A 23973-nucleotide genomic window follows, 5' to 3' on the forward strand; every position below is an offset into this window, starting at 1 on the left:
CGTAGCATAGAATAAGCAAGCTTTCTCTGTCATCAATCTCTGCACAGTTAAATAAGCAATTATTTTACTTACTTTGTTAGCTTAAGACTTAAACATCCAAAATTTGACTGAACGCAAGCATAATATACATAGAATCCGAAAACATAAATGTGACTGAACTAGCGATTATATTGCTATAAAATCAAAATAATAATTATCATTATAACTTAATTAATCCGTAAAAACAGTATTTAACCAATAATTGACTTACTCCTGGCTAGGGTTTTTTCACGAGACGTAGAAAAGGTTGTAAAAATTGATAAATTCATAAAATTCTATTCTATAATTCACAAAAAACGGTTGTCCATATAAAGCACTGGCCCTTTCACGGTCTCTGATATCAAGATAACATCTATAGGTCGTAGTAAAATCATAAAATTATTTTATAGCTCAACTACCTATTTGGGCTTTTGTTTTATCGAAAACACTAAAAGCTTTTGTACCGTGAATACCGATGTAAAGTGAGATTGGAACGCATCAACTCTTTGACGTCAAATGATTTACGATATTGGAAGGACACGATAAAATAATTCGGTGCTTTTAGTCATTCCATTGTTAATATAAATACTCGATTAACTATTAAGTGAATATATAAAATGGTTTTTCTGAAAGTGACTTTCTATACCAATGTTACAAACACGAAAATTTGTTTGTTCGCATGGCTGGCACTCAATTGCTGCAAAACTACTGAACGGATTTTAACAAAGTATACTGCGGCGTCTGCGTGGAAATACGGAGCAGAACCACGAGTAGTCCTTAAAATATCACTCACAAAGGCACAGGCAGAAACAGGTATAATGTTAACAATAATAAATATTGTCGTTTTGTTGTAAGATTGTAATCGATCTAAACTTATAAATAGGAACATTTTTGAGCGCTAATTGTGTAGATATCAAAGTAAAAAGTCAAATACCTCTTGGTGGAATTACATTGACATTAGATTGGCCTCTACCCACTGGATAAAATGATCAACTGATCTGAAAATTGTTTACGCCTTCCACGATTTCAAAGTTAGTAAGAAAAGATAATAAATTAGCGTGTTTTCACTTGTTTCGTGCATTTTAACTTTAGAACTTGTGTACACGTGTCTCTAAATCCACGTGCAAAATACAAAACACTTTTTTATTGTTAAAAGGATTGCCCCCATTTTGTTCCAAAAATATTTTCTTTTTTTCCACCCCAGTTAAAATTAATAAGATCGAGAGCTATCCAGAGAGTTTTTATCCAAAATACAGATTAATGATCAAGCCCAGAGGGTAGCAACGTTAAGGGCGGTAAACAAAATTTAATATCTCATAAAATTTTAGGCCTCGAGGCAAAAAGTAGGAACTATTTGGTTCTTTTACATTATTTGTGTTGGTTATTAATTTTATGGGGGCTGTTAATATCTGTAAATAAATTTTATTGATATTATTACTCAATAATTCAATTGCTAGCCTTGTGTCAAGTATTATACACAAGTATTTCACAAACTCTTTATTAATTTTCAAAAATGACCGTCTTATTAGTTGTAGAAATCGTGAAATTGGAAGTGAGTAGAGTCGACTTGTACGTTATTGCACTTCCTGAGAGAGAGATTTTACATTAAGGTGAGCAGGTTTTTTTTATTTATTCACATTATATAAAATTATAATTATTCAAAAGAATTGCCCTACAATTATCGTCAAAGTCACAACAAATTAGACCAGTAGTTACTTGGCAATTTAATGTAGATCGAACTATTGAGAATACTCAAATGCTTTCAAAGTAAACAATAGTTAGTGTCCATAATGGTTACAAGTTGTATTGGAGTCGTGGGAACCGAATGGAAACTTACCCCATTCATATAATTGCCCGATTGGTACCTTACGAGATTGGTCGCTTTTAACGTAGGCAACTTGGAGACCGATTTAATGTGTAGTGGATTCGATCCGAGTGGTCGATGTGGGATGTATTAGTTTGATTTATGATTTATATGTATATTAATTAACTATGTGGTTACGTAACCTGTGTGATACTTAACGTAACAATAAACCACAAAGTATCTATATGAGATTTTAAGATAATATCTGAAAATGTGCAGATGAAACAAATTGTCGTTAGTCTTTAAACAAAAAAGAGACTATCCCCTCATTAATACTGAATATAACACATAAAGAGCATATTAATCACAAAATATTGTGCTCTTAATAAAAAACGATTTCGTTAAATCCAATACCAATATCAGAGGTAGCACTCACCTGAAACCAGTAAAACTAAAAACATTTCATTTTCGAAATAAAAGCGCTCCAACCAAATACTTGAAAACGTCGCAAACGATCAAGTTTGCCCACAAAGTTTAAGCACCTCGACCGTCGCGTGGTACATAATACATAAGGTAAATAAAATAGTCGAACGGATACATCAGAGAACATTTTTCAACTAGATTATTTCCTACGACTTTAAAAGAAGCTAGAAGCAAAATGCAAGCAAATTTCCATCGTAGTTGAAATTCAGCCCGTACTTCGGCCACGTTTTTTCCCATGTGCATTGCAATCTTTACTACCGTTGTTCCAGTTTATATACTGCCAATATACCGAGGGCTATTCCAGAATTAAATTGAGCTACAGCAATATACAAGTAATAATATTTATGAGGAAAAATGTCGCTCCAGTGGTTGCAATTTGCTTGACGATATTTACTTGATATTGAAATATTGTTAGTCGATTTTTTAACTTTAGAGACAAAAAAATATTTACTTTTTAAAGTTACTATTGACAAATTATTTTTATGTTTGTTATCATTCATACTATGATCGAAGTAATCGCAATAGTCGTTGGTTACACCATAAATATAATAAACTATGAAACTATGCCCAAGTTCGTTAATTTTAAAGTATATTCAACAAGTAACATGACATAAAACACTATTGTCAGTTGCACCAACAATACAATAATACTCACCAACAAAAAACTACAAACTGCATCAGAAAATAGAATATGTCCGCGATACGACACGTCCCAGACGGAAATTCAAGTTTATACACAAAACAAGCTCACTATTTTACGCTAGTGTAACGTATTTTGCAGAATAACGCTGGCGTTTCAGTGAAAACGCGGTACAAATGCAGTACACAATTGCCAAGTAATTTATATGTGCCTCAGCGGGAATTCCTTCAATTAAAGAAACTATTGAGCTCCTAAGATCCTGTCTTTGGTGATTAAGGTGGAAGGTAAGTTAGTGGAACACTTTTAGCTGAAGAAGTAAGTTTGTTTTTTTCGGATTGTTCGTTACGACAAAGCACTGTTTCCGAGCCAATTTCGATTTTCTGTAAGTCAGTGTTTTTGTTGTGACTTTAAGTGCTACTGTTTTGTTACTTATATTTTTTGGAAATGTAATAACGTTAAATTGTGTTTTTAACAACACATATCTTTCATCTAAACGATAATACATTCGACCTTATCGTAAGTTTCACTGGAAAACTAGAATGTTCTCTCGTTAACAACAATAATTTAATATTCATCGCGAATATTTCGTATACAATCAGAAGGTTAAACAAATTAATATTATTTCAATGTGCCTTCTCCTATGGGTAATCGGATTCCCAGCAGTATTTCGTTTAAATTCAAACGAACTATTCATTAGAGTTTAAAACGTGTTTGTACTGAAACTTCGAACGGTCCCAGCAAGCTTTAAATAAATTCTGGTCCCATTAATATTCATTGATTACGATCTTAAATTTCAAACGGCGTACCTATACTCGCTTTTCCTTTATTATTTTACCGTTCGTTCTCAGTTTTGGTCGGTACACGGTAAACTACGTGGAACCCAATGTTGTTTTGCATAATTAGATAAACTGGCGGTTACCAACAATGAATTGGGTCCGTCAATGTATACGAAAATTTCTGGGTAAGAGATTCTGATTAACAATTGCCTTAAAGTGGTCAATTTGCAATGTTTATTGTTTTATGATGAATTTATTAATGTTTGTGGAAGTCATTGAAATTTGTAATTAAATAATTCTTTGGAACTACGAATTTACAGCGTTATACATACATATGTGTGTATACTGGTAAGTCTTAAGATAAAAATTACATTGAAGGAATTGAACTTACATTACTTACATTACATTATATATAAGGCTGAATGTTCAATGACTTTGACGTCATTTTTCAATTCATACATTTGCATTTCACAATATATAGGCAATGATACAAAGATGAAATCAAACAGCAACGTAATTATTAATCTAATTCGTCTAACAAGCTTACAGGTTGCATTAAACTAAATAAGTAAGTTTCCATATTCCATACACAAACAAAACTTTTGTCTCTACGAAAATTAGCACCAGACCTCTAAACTCCACGGATTACAGCAACGAACGCAAGTTTTTACTCTAACAATTACCAAAGCTAAATGAAACATATAAACATAATGTAACGCAGGTGCCGACTGCATGTGTGGCAGACTGTATGATAAAGTTAAGCGTGCGTTTGCTTCACATTCCACCGTCGCAACTTGCGTTGAAAAGCACCCAGCGCTTTTGTTATGACTCGGTTCTCCCCCCGGAATTCGGTATTTCGGTGCATTTTAACTTAATTTATTATACACGAAAATATAGTACCTCGAAACTATTTTCTGTGAAATTTCGTAGTGTGTATTTTATTCAAAATATCCACTGTTTTATTCGAGAAAGTAATACAGAACTACTGTGGCCTACGCCGCAGCTAAAATAGGGTATGATAACATAATTTGCAATTGAAATACTACGAATTAATTCAAAGCATTTTTGATAGTCTTAAATAACAAGCACCAACCATCACAACCCCACAATGAGTCAAGATGTCCTAGTAAAAAAGAAGCATACAGAAGATGTCCTGTGCTGATGCCCCCTTAATTAGCAGTAAATCTTGTCATCCTAAAAATACTATGCATAAAGACATGTTTTTAACAGCTTGTTTATAGTCCAAACCGTGGTAAGTGGTATGTTGTGCCAGGGTCAGTCCTGGCATCGGGGAACTATTTATTAGGCTATCTCTGCGGTGGGATGGCTTAATAAATAGTTTAGTGAAGCCAAATAAAAATAATATATTTCGAAAAAAATACATGTGCCTCAAACTTACGAATATATACCAAAACAAAGAAATCACAGCCATCAAAAAAATTCTTTGGCAAAAATCTTGACGTGAACTCAACGGGTTTGACTCTGAACATGGCTCTCAATTTATCTCTGTCGTTTACGCGTTTCCAACACTTTGTCAGTCCACATATTAACACGTACACACCGACTCATTTATTAACATCCTACGAACATATCAAACCGTGAAATAAAGGGTAGGGTAATAAAATATTTTGATTTATTTTTTGTGGGTCTCCTAGGAAGGTCTTGATGGAAATGTATTTCGAGGTTGGATGGGTTTAATAACCTAGTATTTAGGATGATGTAGGTCTGTGTGAATGTGGATGTAACTGAATGCCTATGTATAAATGTTAACACGTGGGTCGCGCTGAGACCACGATAAAGTTTATCTTTGCAGCCTTTTTTATTTTTTGTTAACAGCAAATAAATATTACCTATTTGATTTCAAAATTACTTTTGTCTTCCTGTGAAGTAGAGATTCCACTACCGTTATTATAAAACTATTAATTTAGAGCTTGCAGATTGTACCCAATGATAAACCAATATCCGAATACTTCGGCATGTTTTCTTAAGAAATGAGAAACAAACCTTAGTATCTCATTATAAGACACGTAGAAAACCATCGATGTTTTGTTGAAATAAAAAGCATTCAACATTTTTCTATAATAAAACGAATTCGATATCTGACACTGATCAACTAATCCGGAACTAATTTCAACTTTCCAGGTGAACTTTTCACAAACTCGTCTGCTGATTTATGTAATTAGTGAGGTTTTATTATTTAGAAAGTATTAAATTTTATTTTTAGTACCAACTATACAAATCAGAATTGGTCGTTTGGCCGTTTGTTGCCCCAAAGTGCGAAAAGATAACTACGCTAAGATCTTTTAAGTTTAAACAAAATATTTTCACGATCTATCAAAATTATACAGATTTGTTTTTGTAATCTCAATCTTAGTAATCATGATACTGTAATTATATTAACATTGTATGTATTGATAAAAAATAACATTTTAGTAGCGCCATTCTGTACAGTCGGTACTGTCGAGTATCGGAAGTTTGTCATTTAGAATGTACTGTCAAAATAGTTTCCCAAATTTTTTTTACAGTACATTCTAAATGTAAATTTCATTATTCGTCAAAGGCTCTAATTAGATTTTTTGAGGTAGTCGATAGTAGTAGAGAATCGAGCTACAGTAACTTGCTTCTACAAAAACCTAATTTAAATATATTCCTTACTACATTCCCCCTAATCCCCATATACCCCTTCCTTCGTATTCACCACTTGACTATCAAAGAAGTACATTCAAGCTTAAAAGGCAAATACTTAAAAGCACTCTAACGCAAGCAGTGAGTAATATCACTTCTGTAATATCACTTCTTCACGAGTTCTGCTCAGACTATGATACATTACCCTAATCGAGCAATTCGTACGTCGAATATATTAGCTGATATTATTTCCGTAGCAATAAAATGCGCAGATGTTAAATATTAATGACTAGATATAGCCCGTGACTTTGTCTGCTTAGGCCAATAGAAGAATTAATTATACGGCCACTAGAAGACGTTATCCAGGATTTGGATCCTGGATTACGTCTAAAATGCTTGTTGTTAAATGCTCTTTTTATTTAAACTGCTTAGGATAAAAGTCATGAAAAACAATTTGATATGCAATTTCTGTTGCCAAATTAAGCTATTTGTAGATTTGTCTACAAATTATTTTTTTTATTTTATCGGAAAACTGTATTTTTGGTACACAGGAAAAACTACATTTTTATTTTATACATTAAACATGCAACGCCAGAGTTTGATTTAATAAGTTAGTAAAAGTTATGATTACAGTTGTTTCAATAGATCCTTCATAGGTTACTTCTTTATCTAAACTTTAACCTTCTAACTATCTTGTTTATAGCATACTGCTAACTCATAGTGGAAAAATTGGTGTAAAACTAGCTTGTCTGTCAAAAGTTGCCGCAAAATTAGTTACGCGAATTCCAGCACAAAAAAAATCAACTCATATTTTCCTAACTTTAACACATTCTGAGCTTAAATCAATGAGCCAATTACCCCAATAACCGCAGACAGATACAAGAATTTTCTCTACATATAAGGAAACGGTCGGTTTATTTTATCGCATCGGGCACTCCATCAGTCATATCGGTGACGGGCTAATAAGATCTGCGAGTTTATTACGCAGTATGTTGACGATACTGGCTATTTGGATTTGCAGCTCGATATTGGTCGCACCTGCTTATAGCTGTTTAAGTATAAATTGAACGTAAATTTGTGTGATAGAAATTGGATTATATATTGAGATTTATTTCATAGAATTACTTTAATTTCACTGGATGATAAAATACAAACAAGTTTTTCGAGACAACTAAAAGCCTTAGGCTTTACTAATGTTATCATTATTGACAACAATCGACGCTGACGTTTTAATGAACAGAGACGCCCAGCTTATTTTAACAATTAGCGGCCCACATGATCTATGAAATGACCGCGTCGTAGGCTACTTACCCTATAGATGTAGACGTAGCCCTAACGTGAATGTGATTACCCATTTAATGCTAGTTTGTTATTGTTGACTTACTGCCATCTATCAGACAAATAAGTAAACTTAGCATCCGAATGTATTTTTTTTTTACAAAGTAGCAAATATTCTTCGCTTCTGTTTTATTCTAGAAATTGTTATATTTACGATACAATATGCAGTCACTGTAAGGATTGAGTTTAATTAGTTTATTTAATGAACGGAACGATAAAGAAACGAAGTTCATGTTTTCTCATATTAATTACATAGTTACAACATAGAATCTATTTCTCGCCGCACCTAATAACCCATTCGTTTAACTAGTTACGACGCGAGAGCAAGTAATTGGATAGGTTTTCTCGAAACTTCGTTATAATGAGATAATATTACTTGTACGTTACTTGTAGTATAATACAAGATAGTGGAGGGAAAATATCGGTAACTGATTAGGTTTACTTCGTAATTTGGTTATTGGTTGATTAATGGGATTCTGGGAAAAAATGTTTACGGAGTTGTTTTACTGATAGTGTGGGAAACACAGCATCTCTTGGCGATATAGGAACTCAAAGCAAAATTTCAGTTGAGAGATGATTTCCCTTCACTGTTGATGATCAAAAACCGGTTAGTTTTCGGGATTTTCTAAGAAAAACTGATTAGCGTACAATACATGATTATACTAGGGGCAATCATGTATTGTTCGTGTTAGATTCTTACTAGTTTTAGTATTCAATTAAGGATATCACACTACATGACATTTAATAAGTCATAAGTTCAAACTTTACTAAACTGTTAAAACTAGCATAAAAAATCTTTAAAATAATGCTTTTACGCTGAACCAAGCAGCATAAAGCATGATACTACTTAAAACTGCACAGTAAATCTAGCAAAACAAGTAGGTACTTACTTAGTAGGAAATCTGTGGTATTTAACGTGAAATACAAGCAATGCTCTCACAGCTTACTTCGATCTGGATTCAAGCTCTAAATGTTTCACAAATTTACCGAACCATAAGCACCTTACGTACAAATTGTAGTACATGGAATGTTCCTGCCAAACAATGTGATCTGTAGAGTCCGACTAAGCCGGTGTCATTGTGTCGGCCTGTACCCGCTGATACGTCCGTCTGTCCGCGTTTCGATGTATGGTGACTGGCAGCCTGTCCCCAATTTGATTTAGTGCGTTCTGTATCGCTAGATTGTATCTGTGATGACGTATAGCTGTGGATGTGATTAATTTATTGTTTAAGATTGCTGAGTGTTCGGGTTGTGGAATATTACTGTAAATGAGGCAAAGAAAATTTATATGCACCGTACCAAGTGCCGTTTTCTGGTATCTGGTTACCCATGAGAAGAAGGCGTGATTTTATGTATGTTATGTACTATATATCTCCGAAAATTGAATATATTGATATAAGGAGGAAATTATTATCTGGAATTTAAAGTATGCAATTCTCCAGCAAACAAATTTTAAATTAAGGTAGCATTACAATATCAAAATTTCTGTTCCAAGTATGTATTTTTAGAATGCATCGCATAATTTCTTAAGAAAATTGCCCTAGTTTTAAAAGTGAAACAGTCAATGTATGCAAAAATCTTTCAAGTATTTTGCATGTGGTCCGATATACTGAAGAAGTTTCTGTTGGAATTCTTGCAAGACAGCAAAAGTATTCTTAAGAAGCTGCTTATTTTTTACATCGTGTCGCAAATATTCAAATATTCCCGAGATTCATCTAATCAGTCCTAAAGTAAGTAAATATAAAAAATACATAATCATGCAAAATCTAACATCTTGCTTCTAAACCTGTAATTTTACAACTTCTCGTAGAGTATGAGGGAAAAAAAAGACCTATGTTTCCATCCCGTAAAATTCTTATATCAAATTAATACGTCGCTCAATCAAATTCAAACAGAACCAATCTATTTTCGTCTGTACAAACGAAGCAGTCGACTAAGCCTTGAATCACAAAGTACTACAACACCATCATAACTCCTAAGTCCTTTAATTACATTAACATTCGACTTCACAAGTAAACAGTGGCCGTTAATTGCCAAGCGAATTTTCCGCGGCTTGAATTCCTATCACGTTGTACAATAAACTACCACGAACGTTTAGCAGGACGCAGTTCGTTTTGCAAACAGAATGTTCTCGAAACAAATTGGAAGGCGATACCATTCTTGGCCATTGATTGTAATAAGGGGAAGTAATTACAATAAGGTTAAGGCTTAAAGTATTAGGAGTAATTAAGGAATTTTCTGCCACTATTAACTGAGCAAGTCAACTTCGTCGTGACTAGGTTTTAGATGGGTGGCCAGTGTGTGGTATTTAAACTTTGAAAGCTAGTCGCTTTTACTGTTGACAGTTGTTATCCTCAGTCAGACTATGTATATAGTAAACTTGAACTACTTTTCTTGAGAACGACACAAATACAAACATATATTCTTTAGTCGTTTTACGCGTGTTTCAAAGGTCCAGGCAGAAATTATGAGTAGCTTATAGCCAAATCTCATAACACTCAATCTTTGACTCACTAATAACACTTCATTATGAGAAACCCATTTCAAAGATAAGTAATAGTCTCAAATGAAGTGAAATATCAATGAAAGCGATCCTACTAGTTTATTTAACCGTGGCAACATCACCACAAAGCAGACTGAGTGACCGTCATCCAATGACTTGCTTTACCTGACGGACGCTGGCGTGCCGACCGCAACGGTATTTGATTGGAGCTCCTGCGGTCAATCCCATTGAGCGTCTTAGTTGCGTCGGTAGAACCATTTACAATCTGTAATAGGAGTCTAGAAAATTAACTGATTGAGAACGGTGTATTACTAAAGACAGGAATTGAAATTAATACTACGATTTTCGAGAATACAAAATAAATCTATTTAGCAATCGCGTAGCTTTCGTGACAATTATTTGTTGCTGGAAGCAACATAAAAAAAGTGAAAATATTTAAAAAACTATTATTTTTTTGTTAGCATCTTTTACCCAAGAAAACCTTTTAAGACCAAAATAGTGTCTATACTAATCACTAAACGTTATCAAGAAGACGGTTTTAAGACAGCTTCCCGTAATCAGCTACTAAAAATAAAGCCATAAAAATACTAAGTTGGAACACTGCTAATTTAGGTCCATTAAAAAGAAACTCAAAGGAGTTTTCTCTGCTGCATTCACAAATAGTTTTGAGATACATTTTATTCTATTGTAATTGCGCTGTCGCTCTCTTTGGCCGTTGTTTTACGCAAATAGAAAATAAGATTCGTAGCGGTGCACTAGCGCTGTATATTTTAATTTATTTCTACGTGAGGTGGATAGAAAATGGTCATTTTGTTCTATTTTGGATGTGAAATTTATCAGATATACAATTTTAAATGTCCAACTATCTACGTGTTTTCACGCTACTCATTAAAGAAGAAAATAACAAAATTGGACTTCAAGAAATATTTTTACACTGCTACTTAAAGTTGCAGAGCACATACGTCATCACGTATTTCATTAAAAGCAGCTCAAATACAGCTAATTATGACAAAAACTTATATAACATTTTCCCACCATATAAACCGTCGCCTGCCAAAGGCTTGCTAACCGCCGACAAACAGCAAAGAGCTGGCAATTCCAACAGTCAGCCGGACAAATGCCCCACAAGAATGGTCCACAAATTTATGACCACTATTCGTTAACTCAGAAGGGGACGTGAGGAATGTGTCTTTATGCGTCTTCCAACTCAAAACCATTTAGACCGCATTTCAACGTCACTTTGAGGGAATTAAAAGTTGGGTCATTTGTATGCAAGGTAATTAATAAGAGGAAATATATTGCTGGCAAGAAAAAATAATTAAATGACCTTTAGGTTTCCTTGACACAGTTTGTAGAATTAAAAGGACAACAGGGAAATTTCTATTTAGGCTTTAATTATTCGCTAGCCTATGACACATTGTTCGGAAGTAGTTTAGCTCTGTAAGTGATGACCTGAACTAAAAAGTGTATGGCCAGGATCTCGTCAGCATTCCACAGATTTTAATCAATTCTAGTGTTCTTCTCTGGTCTTCCTCCTCACCAATAAGTCCTTTTTGGTTACTCAACAAAACTAGTTGTCTTATCATTCTCATAAAAGTTTCAAACATACTCAAGATATTACGTCACAGTCGTGAGAATATAGCGAAAACCAGGCATGTCTATTTACAGAACCAACCTTTTAAAAGCGTAAAAACCCGCTGCCTTTCTCAGCATCTAAAAATATCAACACTAAGATGAAATAAACTGGATAAGACTCTCAGTGTTTCGTTAAATTCCTTTATACAATACGTATGTTTGTAAATGTTAGAAGAAAGAACACCAACATATACACCTACTTAAGCCTATCAATGAATCGAAATAGGTGTTTACTTAAGCCTACGTGTAATGTTACACCCACTTCTTGTTATACTCTAAGTTCTTGCCAAATTATAATGAACTAGCTGACCCGCGCAACTTCGCTTGCGTCACATAAGAGAATCATAATTTTTCCCGTTTATGTAACATTTTTCACTGGTACTTTGCTCCTATTGGTCGTAGTGTGATGATAAGTAGCCTAAAGCTTTCCTCGATAAATGGACTATCCAACACTGAGATTAGCGCGTTCAAAAAAACAAACAAACAAACTCTTCAGCTTTATAATATAAGTATAGATTAGATTATAATACAGTAAACATGATGCATACGACTATTATGAGGACAACTAATTTTTCTGTTTGTTTGTCTGTTGCAGTTCCACGGCTAAAGAAGATGAGGTACCTGAATCCTTTGCGTGAGTAGACATAATATTTTGAAGAGACTTTTTAAATACTTAAAATTAAAGGAAATATTGTATCTGTAGCATGCGCATCAATTACATTAATCACTGTAGGAAACCTATTATTTTGAGAAATTCCAAATGACCACTGATACAAGTGAGAAATAGTTTATTCTGTTCTGCAAAAGCACAAATTTCACATACAATATACGATACATACGATTACATTCTGTTGTTCAAACATAGCCCGAGTTCATTCGTTTTAAATACCTACGCAATAAAATAATACGCCCACTGAAAAGTATGGGTATTTACCTCAACCACTGTAGCAAATGTAATGTTTGATGACCCGTAAAATTTATTGAACAATAGATCGAACCTAAGTATTTTGAGTGTGGGCGTCATTAGAGTTCACCAATGTGTTGTATGAATCTGTATTTGACTGTTCGCTAAAGATTTTATGGGTGAATGGTCTACCTACAGCCAGTATTCAAGCACTAATGTGAGGTTGCCTAATAATTTAATCCCCGGCGGTCATTGAACTCGAAATTTTGTTGGACTTTTAATTTATTTTGCTTTGTTTATTTAATGATTCTTTATAGACCTGTGATTAAATGTATAGCACGCAAGGTCCCCAACCCGCACTTGGCCGGCGTGATGGTCTCAATTCAAAACTCATACTCGGCAGTAGCCCAGTAATGGGTTAAAAATACCTATGAACATAATTACGCAGTAAGAAGTTTCATAAAGCAACTACGTAACTACACCTTTTGTTAACATATTCGGCTCATTTACACCTCGGGAACATATTCACAGCACTATCGAAACTACCATCTAATCTTTACTTAACCTTTATTGAAACTTTTCCTTACATACGATCCTAATTAATTTCCAAAATGGGCCACATAAACATCCAAGAAAAAACTTTCCAAGGGAATCTTATAAAGTTCAGCAGTAAAATCTCCGTACAAAGCAAGGAGCGTTCGGAATTCCAAAGTATTAAAGCATGAAAGGAAACTGTCCGGAACTTATTGAAGCAATCAGATTGTGCAGATTCCGTTTAACATTAGCGAAATTCTTGCCGGAACCCAATCGCATTAAGAGCCCATTTAAACTTTTTGCCACGAAAGGATTCTGTAATTCCTCCATTCCTGAAAAATAAATAGGCTTAGCAATTTAGAATTCGAATCTACTTGGATTGTATTCTTTTATACACCATTTTGGAAGACGTAAGTATAATGAAAAAAGTTTTTTCTTTGCCCCAATGTTAATAGTGTAGTGTCTGAAAAGATTCAGGGCTGTTCTACTGATTATCTGTTACAAGTTGTATGAGTACGTGTAAACGTAAATTGTGTGGATACAAACGAGAATTTATCCTTATCCTTGTATACGGAAGCGAATATACCATTTCGTTTCCATAATGGTCGTAACATAGCGCCTAATAATTTCAATATACATTTTTCGCGTCAGTGGTTTACAAATTTTCACTGTGTAAAAGCGAGTATGTTGTAAATTTTCGGGACTTTTGATGATACATTTTAGGTACTATAAAATTTAACTTAACCCTTTGTTACGGATAAATTCTCTGAATGTATTTTTATAATACTGCTTTTCTAAAGTAATACAGTTAATACGTTCAATCAAATCATAATCACACCCGCAACTAGTATACAAAACGTCGCTTTGCATTGCAAAAAAAATGGCAACATAAATCTTGACAAATCTCGACCTTAAGTGACGAGGCTTACAAAACGTGTTTTCCTTTTAAGTAAATTGTCGCCATATCAGTCATGTCCGCTCATATAAACGCCTCATGCTATTTATTTTCGTCGTTTACGAAAATTATTATTTTTAATTTTTTCCCAGCGCGATGGATGGAGCTGGCTTCATAACACATTCGCATCACGTCGACCCTTTTCATAAATTCCTTTCTTAAAACATTGTGGTGCGTCAACACGAGCGGATGAATAGAAACGAGCGACACCGGTTGCGATTTCCTCATGAATTGTATAATTTTGTTATTACAGAGTATTCTCGGTTTGGGATCCAACCGGCTTGTAACAACTAGAATGTTTTTACAACCTCATTAAAGACGTTAACAGGCGTTTTATGTTTGGAAAGAATCTTTGCTGCAGGCTTACAGCTAGAAGCCCGTTAACAGCCACTTTATTCGTCTAGTTATAAGATTATTAATGCTAAGTTTTCAGTACTTTTGCTTGATTCGTTTTTGAGTTTTTTATAAGCTAATTCACTTTTTATCTATAGTAAAGATTTAGATATTTTTTATATTTCTATTTGTACAACACAATTGATGTACTAATAAAAGTCTAATATTATGCTGCAACTGTTAAACCGTATATTCCTGTCGTTCAAAAACAACAATCACTACAAGCTTTATCTACCAAAAAAAAATCTGAAATGTCAATGTTATCAAACAAAAAATGTCCATTACACGCAGTAAAGTTTACATTGAATTCGCCACGTCCACAATTCACAACCGAACACAAACCGTGAATAAATGTGAAACAGTTGTAACGCGCAACTGAATAAATTGAACACAGATTGTAACTCGGAGAATTTTAATGGAAATAAGCGAAAAACTGCAAAGCAAATTCGAATTCCTAACAGTATTGGAAACAGGGTAATATTTCGTAAGGCCCATTGCTTTCCAAGATTCATAAAGTAGAAGAAGATGTGGGAATTCCAGAGACGTAACTTAGGTTCGGTGATAAAAGTTTTGTCAAATTCTTTTTCAACGCAAAATTTAGAAGGAATTTTAGGTTTGTTCTAGAAAGGCAGGCGATTGATTACGTGATACAATTTTGCAGAGCGAGCAAGTGTTTAGGATGACAAGGATCTCGGTGAAAATTATGATCCAGACACGGGAAGGAAAATAAGTTGTTGGAGGATTATCTCAAAAACCTAACTGATTTATTTATCAATCAACATTTTTACGCTTAGGTTTTGATAACGATACTTGCTCCAATTTTGTCATAGACTTATTCACCAATGTTTTTTGAGAGTTGTTTTACGAAATTAAATTTCTAAAATATTTAAAAGGACTGATAATTTCAAAGCTAAGCGCATACAGACAACAATCACTAACACTATTATAAAGATAAGATTACTAACTGACCAGACACATTGACCAATAGGATTTCAAGCTAACAAAAGAGAGAGAACCAAAAATAGTTCTATTATTATGATAAACCTTTTTCTGATGTCGTCATAACTGTCGCATGGCATTTCCCATGGGCCCCCTTGTTCACTGGTGTATTAGTTTCACGGTTCACAAATAACGATATAATTGGTTTCTCTGGACTTCCCTTCGTCATTAATCAGCTGCAAACGTGATATTGTATTTATTTGTTATTATTTCTTTTGGAGGTTGTTGCTCTATTTTGATAAATCATAGTAACAGTGTAACTGTTATTATACATGTTTGATCTTCGCAAGAGATATTGTCTTTATAGATATTTTTAACTTCTACTTGAACCGATAAAATTAAAATTAATACGTAACGCCTATTTTAGTGTTGGTTTTTCATCCAATTCATTGTATAGTAGTAGTTTTATTTTATTATTTATTTTCAACACATACACCTTCTGTTTCTATTTATGTCTACCCATTTTTATTCGTTACCAATCAACCAAAGAATATTTTAAATCCAACACAAAAAAATGTAGACGTTTAAAATTTAAAACAATATGTTTAAACTCGCAATATAAGAGCACGTGTGCCTTTATTTACTTTGTTCCATATAATATTTATCTACGGTCCTTTTTCTTCGAAAGGAGGTAAATCTTTCTTGAATTCAAAAGCGCATTTTTCTCTTCGGTACCATTTTGGTGATTTACTTTTAGACGAACGTCTTTTTAAAACGTCCCCGACTTAAAAGGGTTAAAATGAAACGTTAAATTTTAAACTCTCCAACCTTTCAGTGGAATTTGTGAACTTCTATCTATATTTGTGAACATTGGAATTCCATTTTAAATATTCAAATATTTAACGAAAGTATTTTGGATTGAAAAAATCCGATATAAGAAACTTTGGAATACCTACGGCACATTGTTCGTTGCGAGTTATTTTAAGCTTTTAAAGTAATCAAACCAAGCTTTATGCTAATGAAATAAAAATAATATTGTTTTCTACTTTTAGTTATATTACAACATTTTTTTCTTTGTTTTATCTTTATGGAAAGAGGCGTAATTTCTTTGTATGTAAGTACAATTTATTTTTTAGACATGTCTTAGTTTCTACATTTAATGTTATTTCTATGCAACTCCACCGGAAGAAAGTAATAGCCAATGTGTGTCCGATAATATATTGTCATGCCAAATTTAAACCGATACAATTCAGCAGTTTCGACATAACATTTCGAACAAATAAACGAACAATCACATTTATAATATAACATTACAGCACACTATTATTTCTTAAACCTACATTCCTCATTATTATCTCAAGAACATTTCACTTGACTAAATACAGGGCGAACAAAAATACCATTCATTTCTCAAAACAATCTTATGCCCAAGAACACAACTTGACGGAGTCTCAGTGGCGTTTCACGTAATCCATACAGGTTTTTCTCCTCAACAGCCTGTAGGCTACTACTTCAAACGTTTCTTGAGTACGCCGACAGTACTCAAAAGGTCGACCGGTAGTCACTGACGCGTCATTTTCTTTCTTTCTCTCCACATCTTTTGTTTCGTATTTAGCTGCGAAATGTTTGCAAATAGAATAGTTGATAAAATGTATGTGGATTTTATTTTGTGGGTATTTGAATAATTTTACTTTGAGTCGGGATTTTAGTTTTGAAGTTAAATAAGATGTAGTATTTTCTATTGTTTCAGTAGATCGAATTGTTTTAAGTTTCTTTGATTATTTTGTTTTATTGTGTTTAAATTGTATTAGAGTTTAAAAAGTTCAACATTTACAAAAATAACACACTTATACAAAATATGCAATTAATTATTTCGTTATTAGCTATTTTGGATTGTACTTCGATTACCCGATTGGTAGATCAGGCCCGATTGGTATACCCTCTGTATTGCTCGTACTATTTAATTTCTATTACGAAAACTTATTTCTAAGTTCTAGGCAATAGCTTTACAGAAAACTAATACTTGAAAGAAACAGATTCTGTTGTGTGAATGTCATTATACCATTAACTATCCTCTACCTTAACTTCAATAAGCACCTCGTAAATCACGAAACACCGTAAAATCAACACAAACATTAATACTAATAAAACCATTTTATCAACGCATAATACCAATTACGAGATATAACAGTCAATCATCCCATAAAATACACTTAATAACGGAAAACTCCCCCTTGACTAAACATAATAAATTCACTCCCATTTTTACGTCAAGAAAAGTTAATGATGTGCCGTGTTTTAACGGGAAAATAACTAAAAAAATACCCACTTCTAAACAAGTTTACGATTTTCATGTCAGGTCGAATAAAAAAGGAATTATGCTAAACCCTGATTTACTACGTTCCCTTCAAATGCTTTTACACCGTTGCGTATCAATAGACAAGAAATAAATATAAAAGGACGCAGTTTTTTATTAAAAAAAGAAAAATCATGATCAAATGATCCAAAAATAATGTCTTATTAACGCTAATGGTTAAAATAATTAATCCATTTAATATTAATATAACTTTTGTTAACACGCATTAAGGCATAGGGTTATTAAACTTATGTAATTAATGCCTGTATGACCTATGTGGGCGTCAAAATTTATATTATATTACTCAAAGGTCACTTACCACAAACATATTAGGTATGTACCTTGTAACACACTTATAAGTAAAGTAAATGAGAAACAATATTATACGCAAACTGATTCAAGATGCATTTGCAATCGAAACAAGATGAATCAATGCTTGACGTTTCAAGTAAACAAGTAGCTACTGATTTTAATCAGCCTGTGACCGTGACCATAGTAATCGACACGTTTAGTAATACAATTCACCTAAGTGTCCATTTATTATACGTGACACCAAATTTGCAAACAACAATAGTTCTTTGACTATTACTGTAAAAATAGTCTAAGAACAAGCTACAGTCCGGTGTAACAGGAGGACCGTAACACCTCCCTCGGCCAGGCATCACAGCGTTTCATCATCATGTTAATGGCAAAAGAAGACCAATTTGCGTCGAGCACAATCTCATTGTTTTTGATTAAAATTATTATTGTTCTCTTTTATTCGCCGTCCTTCTATACAGATCCGAGACATGAATCTAGAGCGATACCCAGCCAACTAATATACGTAAATTTTATTAAATGGAGCGCACCCGGTAATGAAATGAGAATTAAATTAATTTTATTGTTTGGAAACTGATGAAAATTTTTGTTATAACGCTTTTTTTGGAGGTCTAGCTTTGCTAGTTTATTTGTTTGAAGTTTGTTTAGCTCTTTGAGTATTTAAAAAGGTGTGAATTTGGAAACATTTTGCTTTAGTTATCTGTTAAATTATAATGCCTGAGAGCACTGAAAAGGCAGCAATATTCCGCTTTTATTTCATTAACCGTTTATCAAACTACAATCACAAACTAATTTCTATCTAGTTGCTATGTAAACAACAATCAAGTCATATTCAAAACATTATAACATTCAAATCGCAAACGAGCACAAACACTCATGATTATCAATCGCTTCAAACGATCCAATTACCGCTCTCAGTTAAATATTACAGGAACAGATTGCTATTACAAACTCATACATCTACATAGATATTAGAATCTCTAGAGTAATGCAGTCCAATATTTGTGGAAATAGACTCCCCCGAGCGTTCTGTTTGTACGTGGTTCAAATTCTGAACGCAAACGCATCTTGCCTTTTGTGAGCGGCTCTTGAATATCAACTACTTGGTCACGTAGCGATTCTAATTTCTTCATAAATCTATGTGCGGCCAGTGAGGGAAATCCGATAGTATTGGAATTCACAGCATACCTTTTTTGGCGTTTTTATTTGAAATTATAGGGTTCGTTCTATGAATTGAGTGGACTTATTTTGTTATGAATTAGTAAATTGATAACTAGTGATTTATGAGTGCGGGTTAAAACTGTATAGGCTAAACATGAACCGTAAATGATGATAATACTGTTATCCTTTGATTTGTATTTTGTGCAGAACTTTTATATAAAAACTATAATATGTGGTAGTTAGATCAGCTAGTTAGCTTAGTACCTTCTGTTAAAACTAAGCTGACTTTCGAGACAGATGTTTAACAACTCTCATTTATAATGTTGGCTTTGTTTTCTTGGTCACATTTGTGTGAAAATCTCTACAAATTAGGATTAGTACAGATCTATATTTATTACGACAGTTTACCCTGTATGGACTCACCCAAGCTATGGACTAGTATTCACAAGCATACGTTCTCATTCTATAAATTACAATTGCTATTTTAACATTAATTTGCTTTTCGATGAACGATTTGGGGCTAAATTTGGTTTTCTCTTGGTTATATTTTGGCTAAAAGTATATAAATAAAACCAATTTTAATATTATAAGATATATTTTATTACTAGATAAAAAAACATTGTTATTGTTACTTGAAAAAAAAAACTAGAAAAATGAAATTATTTTAATAAAAAAAAAGCATACATAAAGCATTTCTCAAATCTGAAACGTAACACGTGTTACGTAAACTTCGAAAAACTAAATTACAAATGACTAGCTTAGAAACGTAGCTAAGCTTTGTAATTAAACACTAGATAACTATGAACAAAACCAGCTACTATTTAAACACGTTTCGTTCGTTTAATGCAGAGAGCATAAAATACGCGTATCACTCGCGACGCAAGCAATTTGAGTTCGCAACAAAAGTACCGGTGCAACAGAGGTCGCGACTTTGTCACTAAGAATGAAAGACGCTTCACTAGTGCGCAGTGACAAAACGGCTCAAAGAACTTCGCTAACCCTTTCAGAATTCTTTCACTTCAGCTTAAGGGCGAACATGTATGTTACGGTTGAAACGCTGTTAGTATATTTCAAAAGTCGGTACCACGATTCTCTACTACTATCGACTACCGACAACCGGCTAGCTATCGAAAAATGTTGTATGATAGTCGGTTTAGCGCCTCTAGCGGGCATCGAAGAAACTATTTTGGCATTTTAAATGTCAAACTCTCGATACTCGATGGTTCCAATTGTAGAGAATTATAATATTTTACAGTAGCTCGTAATTCATTAAACCTTAATTTAAGGGACGCGTGATATTTTTGTATTGTATCTGTCTTTGTACTTATGGTACCCTGTACCTACATAAGCTTCAAAAGCCGTCTTTCAAATAGCCAGTGGCCCAGGCAACAAAACATAATAAGATTTACCTATTTATAAATAATACTTAAACCTTCCTATTTTATCAAATCACTTCTAACTTCAAGTAAGTTTATCTGTGACCACGAAAGAAAATGATTTTTGAAACATCCCTTTTAAAATTACTAATAACACTTTCATAGCGCCAGAAATAGAATTCTATGAATTGGGATGTGCAACAAGAACTATCCAAAATAGTATAAATTTTAGTACACTATTGCACACAACTTTCATTTGACCATATTTTGCCTGCAAGTCTACGATCAACGCTAGTGCTATCTGTTCCCAAAAATGAAACATATAATCGCCAAAAAGTCGAAAATGTAGGATAAGCACGTTTTTCTTCCAGTAATAATTATTTCTTAGAACTGTAGAATCTGATGTTTTATGAAGTATACTGACAAGCATAAACCAAGCTGACTCGATTATGTCTCGACGGGCCGACCTTTGACATTAAAAACAAAGTTTTCTTCCCGGAAAGGAATCATAGAAGACTTTTTATCTCGAATGAACAGTCCCTTAAGGACGTAATATAAAATGTTTTGTTGACACATTACGTCATTTTTATATCCTTAACTTTTACATCGTGAAATAAAGAAAGCATAAAACTGATTTATTTATGTTCATTGTACAGTCAAAAGCAAAATAGTTCGTTTATACAATATGCTGTACCTCGATTCTTTACCACTATCGAATACCGACAACTGGCTAGATATCGACAATTTGACATTTAGAATGTACTGCCTAAAAAGTTTCTACGACGCCCGTCAGAGGCGCTGATTAGATTTTCGTTTAAAATTTCTCGATGACAAGTCGGTTGTCGGTAGTCGATAGTAATAGAGAATCGAGCTGCTGTACGCAAGCGGAGTCGTGTGGGACAACTACTACTACATCGATCGTTACGCTTATATTATCCAATTATTAATTTAATTGTTAATTACGACACTCATTGCATTATTAAGTTTTATTAATCAACCGAAATCAACCCGTTAATAAAATATTGATGCATATTATTCGACAGTTCTTCGAATTTAACGAAACATAACACTTTTGCAATAAACCAACATATTTATACCACGATTATAAACACCTACGGAGAATTTCGCCCACACGACCGTCTTATGTCTCATTTCTTATTCAAATAAACAATAAATCACTCATACTTACGAAATAAATAAATCATATTAATTTATTATTGACACTAAAATATTTCCGTTAAAAATAAATTGAACTATAAACTTTTACAATCAATCAATCAATATAATATCTTATATCTAAAATTTCCTTGTCACAATGTTAGTTACCGTACTCCTCCGAAACGGCTTGAAATTTTGTGAGCATATATTATTAAATAGGTCTGAGATTGGCCAACATCTATTTTTCATACCCCTAAGTGACATTTTTTTTTATTTATAATATGGCAAAACAACGTTTCCGTGTCAGCTAGTATGTATATAAAAGTCTTGCGTTATTGAGTGACTGGCTGATTGATGGACCACGCACAGCCGAAACTACTGAGCGTAGAAAATTGAGACTTGGTATGAAGGTTCCTCAGGAAGTGTAGAGGAGCACGAAGAGAGGATTTTTGGAAGTTCCATCCTGTAGGTGGTAAATAGCGAACGCGGACAAAGCCGTGGGTGGAAAGTTTGTCGCTTATAAAACGCAGCGTTAGAACGCCCAGTTTGTATGAAGCTTTACCGGGAATAATTGTGCGTCGTTCTTTCTAACTTTTCTGTGCAATATGGTGTCAGTTAAATCATGTCAAACGTACACCATATAAAACTGAAAAAGATTAAGGTAAGGTCGAAGACTTTTTAGACAGGCTAATTGAGAAGACAATACTATTGAAACCAAAACTAATCTATGGATCTTTACGCAATAATCCGATTTTAAAACAAAAATATTAAAAGATCTTAACGCGCATCCTGCGCTCGAAAATTTTTATTTTTACTTTCTAAACCTTCATTTATTGTTTACGGACGTAAAATCAATAGGAGCAGAGTAAAAGTAAAAAGTGTTACAAAAACGTGGAAAATTGACCCATTCTCTCTTATGTGACGCAATAGAAGTTGCGCGGGTCAGCTAGTTAAAAATAAATACACGTGTTTTCTATTTAGTCATGAGTGAACAAATGCAAAAGTATGATATTCTTTAAACTTTAATATTGTACTCAGCATTTATTAAGTCAAGAAAGCTCTATGCACACCCACGTTTGTTTCCGCGTTTAAACACAATGACATGACAATCGTTATAAGAATGAAAGAAAAATACGACTGTTTTATTAAATAGTGCCAATCAAACATAATTATGTATTTTATTTGATGTGTCTACGCTTGTTGTATCCGAAGATGTTTTCATATTTTTTATAACTTGTAAATAATCTGTGTTGAGACCACTGTGTTGAGTTATCTTGCAACCAAGAATAATATAACCAGTGCCTAAACGTCAAAGAAATTGTACGATCACTTTGATTTCTATTTATACATTTTGTTGTAAATCAGTAATTATATTTTAATTCTGTTTCTCTTTTTTACCGTCAATAGCTTAATTTAAAAATAGTGTCATCGATTCGACCCTCAAAGCCTTCAATAAAAAACAACACTTTAATCCACTAAAAGGCAAAACAAATTAAAGCATTTTCGTAAATTAACATTTTTCATTCAACATAAACCTCGCTATTGTTAATTAAATATTTAGGGGACGGAGTAATTAGGGGTTATTTTACCATAACTCAATTTAAATGGAAATAGTATCGTAAAGTAAAATGGCGTTTAAATGCGGTTTCCTTCGTTCGAAGTCGTTTCGTCAACTCTTTGAATTATTTTCTTTCTTTGTTTGTTCCTTTCTCGGTTATAAGTGAGAAAAGGGTTCAAACTGGAGAAAATGTCAAGACGTCTTAGACGTTTTTTAAACGTAGATCTTAAAGCACTTGAGAAAATTGTGTGACAGTTTACTGCTGTACTAAGTCATGCAGTGGATAAAGGAATATATTTTTTAATAATTGCGCTGGCCTTCACAGTATATGGTGAAATGATTAAAAGCGTTAAAAGTGTAGTACTCACCCAAATCTATTCAATCCATAGTTATGAAAACCTCAGTCACCCCCGGTTTCTGAGTACATTTAGCGGTAGTTTATCTATTCGATAGCGTTAAAACTCATACAAAAAATATATACTACCGCTAAATGTACTCA

Source organism: Anticarsia gemmatalis, chromosome 14 (genome assembly GCF_050436995.1).
Source record: "Anticarsia gemmatalis isolate Benzon Research Colony breed Stoneville strain chromosome 14, ilAntGemm2 primary, whole genome shotgun sequence".
NCBI classification, from domain to species: domain Eukaryota; kingdom Metazoa; phylum Arthropoda; class Insecta; order Lepidoptera; family Erebidae; genus Anticarsia; species Anticarsia gemmatalis.